A 7,405-nucleotide genomic window follows, 5' to 3' on the forward strand; every position below is an offset into this window, starting at 1 on the left:
AGCTAAGATATTTTTAGTTAATCCTTTGGAGAAAGGTTTAACCTTGCAACCTTTAGTCTCTCGGCTTTAGGAAAATATCACATTTATCTGTGGATTATCAAAGGCTCCGTGTATTAAATTAATACATGTAACAATATTAAGACGAAAAACAATTTGCCATTAACTGCCAGTGGCCTCATTTGTTACACTCAGGCCTATAGGGCCTCGAAACTCTGACCAGTCTTACACGGTCCGCAACAGTGGACCTACTTACTATTCAAGGAGCTCTGGTAGCATATTGGTTACAAATCAAGCTGCTAATCTCACTGTCAGCAATATGAAACAACCAGCTGTTCTGTGGGAGAAAACCTCATCTTTCTGCTCCCTTAAAGATTTACAGCCTCAGAAACCCTGTACAGGGTTGTTATGAGTCAGAACTGACTCGACAACATGTAACAACTTACTATTTACTGAGTCTTTGTCACTCTCAAAAATATGTTAAGTATGCATATTTTTCAATGTGATAAAGAATGACTTGAATAATATGAGAGTGAGTCCAAAAATATCTGTACCCTGGCAATAGAATTTGTTTCAATCAACTTTCAGAAAAGATGAATCATTTTTTGACATAATCTCCTTACTTTTCAGTACACTTTGTCCATCTGTCAACAAGCTTTCATATTCCCTGATTAAAAAAATGTTTTAGGCTGTGCAGCAAGCCACAAATGCACTGTTGTCTTCACTGTCTTCATCCTCGAATGGGTGCTTTCAGAGTAACAAACAGGTGAAAATCTGACAGCAAGATCAGGACGATAGAGAGGATATTTTAACACCTCTAAACTAAGTTTTTGCAGAGTGTCAATAATGTGGGCATAGTTGTGTGGATGTGCATTGTCATGCAAGATCACAATGTCCTTGGATAGCAGTCTTCAGCCCTTCAGTGAGCATCTCACTGTAATGAGCACTGTTGATTGTTGAATCTATTTCCTGATAGTGTTCCAATACTGGCCCTTGAGAATTCCAGAAAACTGTAAGCATCAATTTTCCAGCTGATGTTTGACTTTTGAACTTTTACTTGATTGGCAATTGAGGTTGATTCCATTCCATATTCTGGCATTTACTTTCAAGCTCATAGTGATGAATCCATGTCTCTTTACCTATAATGACCTTTTTAAGAAACTTTTACCTTCCTTCAAGTTTAATTCCAAATTTTGTTTGCAGATATCCAAACACTTCTCTTCTGTTTGTGCTCTTCCATGAATTATTTTGCTACCCATCTTGCACAAGCTTTCAAAACCCAAGTCTGTCATGTGTTATTTCTTAGGCAGAGCCATGGCTGAATTGCATATGATTTGTCATATAATCCTTTGTCACTCATCTATTCGATAGAATCATATCACTTGCATGCTCAATGTTGTCATTGGCCTTGGACATGGATGGGTGTTTTAATATAACTGGAGTGTTGATAATTTTTTACTTCATCTCATGCATATGCAACCCTAGAGCAGTTAATGTGTGGAAAATAAATACTTAATAAATATTAGTTTGCATCTCACCAAATTCTATTCCCTATGAAACTAAATCACAACTCATCTCTCAGTTTGTCACACTGTGGTGATGTATGTGTTTCTGTGATGCTAGATGCTATGGTACCGGTATATTAAATACCAACAGGGTCATCCATGGTGGACAGCTCTTAAAGAAGCTTCAAGGCTAAGACAGACTAAGAAGGAGGAACTGGTGATTTATTTCAGAAAACAAAAATTATCAAGTAAAAACTTTATAAATTGTAGTGGAGCATCAACTAGTATAGTACAAGAAAATGATTTCCTCAGCTCGGAATATAGTCAAAATATGACTGGGGAAGATCTAACTCCTCAAAATCAAAATATAGTCTATCTTAAAAACATGGATTTACCTTTGACAAATCCTATTTAAAGTGTTAAAAAGTAAAGATGTCACTTTGAAGACAAAGTTACACCGGACACAAGCCAAGGTATTTTAAATAGCCTCCTTTGTATGCTAAAGATGGACAATGAATAAGGAAAATGAAGAAGAATGAATGCCTTTAAAAATGATGGTGTTGAATATTAAATATACCATGGACTTCCAGAATAAACAAATCTCTCTTGGAAAGAGAGTTGCACAACCAGAATACTCCTTAGAAGTAAGGATGGTGAGACTTTAGACTCATGTACTTTGGACATGTTGTCAGGAAGCAACAGTGCCTGGAGAAGGACATCATACTGAGTCAAGTGGAGGGTCAGCAAGAAAAAGAAGACCCTCAGTGAGATGGATTGACATTGCAGCTGAAACAAACACGGAAACAGTTGTGAGGATGAAACAGGACCAGTAATGTTTTGTTCTATTGCACAAGGGGACTACAGGAAGTTCCTGGAAAAATGGTATTCAAATAAAACGTAATTTTCCACAAGTTTATTGAAGTCCCTTTATATGTGTGTATATAAGCTCATAAATATACACATATCTATAAACAGTTCTGTATATATAAATCTTTAGTGTCTTGGTGTGGTGCTATAGGATGAGCACTGGATTGCTAACCTCAAGGTAGGCAGTTAAAACCCACCAGAAAACCTCAGAAACCCTAGAAAGGGTTGCTATGGGTTGGAACCAACTCAATGGCACTTAACAACAATATATAAATCTCTAGCCACATTATTGAATGTAATATTTAAAATATTATTCATTTGAATAGCAAAGCATGCTAATAGGAACACGATTTGCCTAGTGTTAAAAACAGAATTTCACAAATTGTTTAACAAATTACATATGGTTTTAAACAAAATTTCAACAAGTTACAATGATCTAAAAAAGATAATTTCACAAATCTATTTAATTTAATTTCTCCTTACTTAAGACATGTGGTCAGGATGGACCAGTTCCTGAAGAAGGACATCATGTTTGGTCAAGTGGAGGGTCAGCTAAAATAGGAAGACCCTCAAAGAGATGGACTGATACTAGTGACAGCAGCCAGGGTCTCAAACATAGCAATTGAGAAAATGGCTAAGGGTCGGGCAGTGATGCATAGGGATCTATGAGCTGGAACTAACTCAACAGCATCTGACAACATCAGCATGCTACCAGAAAGAAACCCTCGTGGTCCTGCAGGAAAAGCACTGAACTGATTACCACAACATCGATAGTTCAAACCTACCAGCAGCTATGTGTGAGAAAGATGAGACTGTCTGCTCCCATAAAGATTTACAGTTTCAGAAACCCTACATGGGTTACTATGAGTTCCAATCAACTTGTTGTTTTTTTCTTTATGTTAACAGAGAGTTGGACACCTGGTGTGGCACTATAGGATCGGCACTGCTCCTCAGAAACCCTATAAAAGGGTCACTGTGAGTTCGAACCAACTTGATGGCACTTATCAACAAAGCAGAGGCTATCAGTTGTTTGAAGGTGTCTTACATTACACTTTCATGACAAAGTATTTAAATTTAACTTTAAACCGCTCCTCTTTCATCCTTTTGAGAAAAAAGTTCTGCCATTTTTAACTTATTTTCTATTGTTGTTGTTAAGTGCCAACAAGTCAGTTTCACCTCATAGCCACTCTGTATAGGGTTTCTGGGACTGGCTGGTGAGTTTGAACTGCTGACCTTGTGATTAAAATCGACCTTATGGTCCTGTGCTTATCCTACACTATTAGTTATTGGATATAGAGATGAATTCCTTACCTAGGTGGCTCCCATCAGTCAAGGGCGATTCTCTGAAAGTAAGACAGTTGTGAGCTTCTACCAGCTAATACAGCAGACTCTATCAAGAGGAGCCGGCTGGGGACATCACAATGTTCTCTACAAGCTCTGAGAAATAGAAAGATTAAATACAAGTTATGACAGTTTATTAATGGTTAGAATGAAACTGAAAAGCTGTTCATAGTGTATGTGGTTAGTGTACCTTCTGGATATAGCAGTGAAGGAAATAGAAATGTTTTTTTACTTATGAATCTTAGAGCTTCAAGGAAGGGGACAAAAGAGAAAACAAGCAAACATAAATACTGTTTAGGTGGTCACAAGTGCTAGAGGACAAATGAAGCTTGAGGATAGAGAATAACAGTAAAGGAAAGAATGTGTTCTAGCCAAAGGACATAGATTGTACAAAGGCACTGAAAGAATTTGGTGTACGTAAAGAATAGCATAGAGAACAGAGTGACTGGAGGTACATGAACAAAGGGAATGTGGCAAAGCCAATGAGCAGAGAGAAAAGAGCAGAGCATGTTGAACAGGCCATATATGGGTCATCAGCTGTTTCTCTGTGGTTTGCAAGCCATAAGAATGGCATCTATATGTTTTAATGTTTAAGGGGAAAAACAAAAGAATAAAAATGTGTTGCACAGAAGGTTGAATGAAATTCACATGTATGTGTCCATAACTCTGTTTTTCTTTTGTTTTGCACAGTCATGTGGTCTTGTTTTTCCATTACTTATGACTCTTTTTGCTCTGCAGTGGCAGAATTGAGTGGTTGCTACAGAAAGTATTCACTATCTGGCCTTTGCAGAAGAAAAGCTCGCTGTCTCCTCATCGTATACTTCATAGGCAATAGTAGGGATTTTAGGTTTTTATGCTGAGGGTAAAAGAAGCCACAGGATTTTTTTTCATTATTTTTTTTTTCTCGTAGAGGCTTTTCATGGGCTGGCATATTTAAAAGTCTAGTCAGTTAGTGGGATCAATGATTTTCAAGTGACATTTTCCCAGAGGGCCTTGTATCTGTTACGATCTTTAATTTTGCAAATGACAGATAATCTAGCCCAAACTAGAGTAAACCAGTATTTCTAAACCTCAAAACAATTGACATTTGGGGCAGGTAGTTATTTGCTGTGGGTACTGTTCAGTGCATTGCAGTAAGTTTGGCAGCATCTCTGGCCTCCACCCATGATATGTCTCTTCCTATTGTGTCAACCAAAATGTCTCCCAACATTGCCAAATGTTCCCTAGAAGACAACATTATCCCAGATGAGAATCACTGGCTGAATTAAATAAAAAGCTATTTATTATCTCGTGTTATTTTTATAAGAAGCCCTGGTAGTATAATGAATAAACTCTTAGTTGCCCACCAAAAAATCAGTGGTTCAAACCAACCAGTGGCAGCATAAGAGACAAGACCAGGAAATATACCCTTGTAAAGAATACAGTTTAGGAATCTTATGGGGAAGTCAAATAATGTCATTATGAATCAGAATGGACTCATGGCTCACACAACAAAACTCTATTTAGAAGACTGGCTTGATACTAGGCTTAAATGCTGTCATTTGGATGTATCTCATTGACCTTCTTTCCATCCTTGGCTCCATTCTCAGATTCCCACATGCTCTAAGCTTACAATACAAAGAAATATAGAAGATTGTTTTTTCTTTTCACAATTCTCATATAAGACTTATGTCTCATTGGCTGTGGCTAGTTACTCATACATTCCTAAGACCATTCTTATTTATTTATACAAATAATCACATTTAATTCTGAGACCTCTTGATTGAGAATGAGAAAAGGTTGAATTCTTCTGTTCAAAAGAAACAGAGTAGAATGTTGTCAGGATGAAGAAGTAGTGAATAATTCCAAGAAATCAATCAATAAATGTTTATTATTGGCCTGAAAAGAACTCCATCTAGAGAACATTTGAAAAAACTTTTGCATAATTACACTATAAAGGGGGAGTGGAAGAAAATAAATGTGTAAATGCATGATTAACTATATATATTATTGCAAAATCAGGAAACTCTAGTACAACAGGCTATGGTAGTAATAATTACCTCAAGAAACTAGGATGTATGGTCACCTTATTTATTACTTGCCTTGTTTAGCCTCTGGTCATCAGAGTTGCCCCTTTTGGCTCCACATTTATCATTTCTCCTTTAAATACTTACAAAATTAGAAGGTGCCTAGAATATTAATACATATTTTCTTTAAGAGAACTCAATGAAATATTACTTTTGCTCTTTGATTGAACAGAAACAGAAAGAACAATGGAAATTTGAACAATTTATTTATAAAAGTATAACATCTGGGTTTTAGGCTATAAAACCTATGAAGTCTTCACAGTGAAAAATTTCTAAAGAGGCTTAGGAAGGACTAAACTTTGGAAGCAATGGAGAATGAGCATTTAGAAATCTGCTAATTGAAAACTGAAGTCAGGGTTCCAAGTACTCACAATGCACACGTGGAGTCAGAGGGAGGTTATCCTACAGGAAAACAGAAAATAGGACACTGGGATTCAAGCAAACAACCCCCCATTTGTCCCCAGATTGCAAACAAAAGGAACTTATACTGATATGGGTTGCTCTTTGTTGTACTCAAAATGAAGAGATTTGTGTTTTAAAGTAAATATTTTCTGTGAACCAGAGCCTGCCCAAATTTTCAGTTCAGTTTTCTTAGGCACTTCTACTCTACAACTTGAGGCCTTGATATAAAAGCTAGAAAAAGAGCAGAGGTTAAGTCACGGAGATGAGGAATCCTTGCTGCAATTAAGAAGCATTTAGTTCTTCTAATCTATGCATTTAGGTATCTGCAATATTTTTCAAACAATTTTTAAAAATTGTTTGGCCATCTCATCCACATAAAACTTTCATGCCCTCCATATATATACCTTAAGGACTGATTGTAAAAATGGCACAGCCATACTGTCAGATTTCCTTGTCTAAATTCTCAATGGAGGTGGAGAATCATTATCAGCATCAGTAGTCTGAGGATGATTCTTATGAGGCATATGTCAAACACATCCCCTCTCTGCAACCTTTTTACCAATACTGACACCAGTTGTCCATCCCATGGCACTTTCTACTTCTCTGCTGGGTTTGATAACGTGTTGCAGTGGCCAAATAGAACTTACAGACAGTACTCATGATTATGGAGTTTACTAGAGAAGTAACTGGTTATAATTCAGATGAGAAACAACTCAGGGTATAGTTCATCAATTATGAAGGTAGACTTTTCAAAAACATGCCCTCAGATGGGCCTTGGGTTTCTTGAACTTATTGGGCTGACCCAGCCCCTGCTCTGCCTAAGAAAGTATTACAAAGTTCTTTAGCTCCAGCAATAAGTGCTGGGAGATACCCCACTCCACCAGTATGCCTCAGCCAGAGGTACTCAGCTCTTTCACTCCATGGGCTGAGAAGCCCACCGAACCATCTACTACCAGTCCCTGGTTCTGCTGCCACCATTTCTCTGTTGCTGCTTCTCACTCTGTCACTGTCTACAGTGTCACAACTGTCTCCTGGGTCTAGGAGGTTCTCAGCACAGAAAGTCTGGATCCAAAGGTCATGCAACACTCCCATCTTTTCTTTTAAGTGGTACGATAGTCACCCTGGATCCTTTTGTGGCACTGTGGGTTAATGCACCAGACTGCAAAGCCATTTAAACTGCAAGGTTGGCAGTTCAAGCTCACCAGCTGCTCCTCAGAAACCCTATAC

At 37.6% G+C, this 7,405-nt stretch overlaps 1 pseudogene; it reads right to left on the reverse strand.

Annotated features, from left to right (window-relative positions):
• Positions 1–7,270, reverse strand: part of LOC102830118 — a 13,807-nt pseudogene extending 6,537 nt beyond the window's left edge.
• Positions 7,271–7,405: the final 135 nt, after the last annotated feature.

The sequence above is a fragment of the Chrysochloris asiatica genome, unplaced genomic scaffold (assembly GCF_000296735.1).
Source record: "Chrysochloris asiatica unplaced genomic scaffold, ChrAsi1.0 scaffold00002, whole genome shotgun sequence".
NCBI classification, from domain to species: Eukaryota; Metazoa; Chordata; class Mammalia; order Afrosoricida; family Chrysochloridae; genus Chrysochloris; species Chrysochloris asiatica.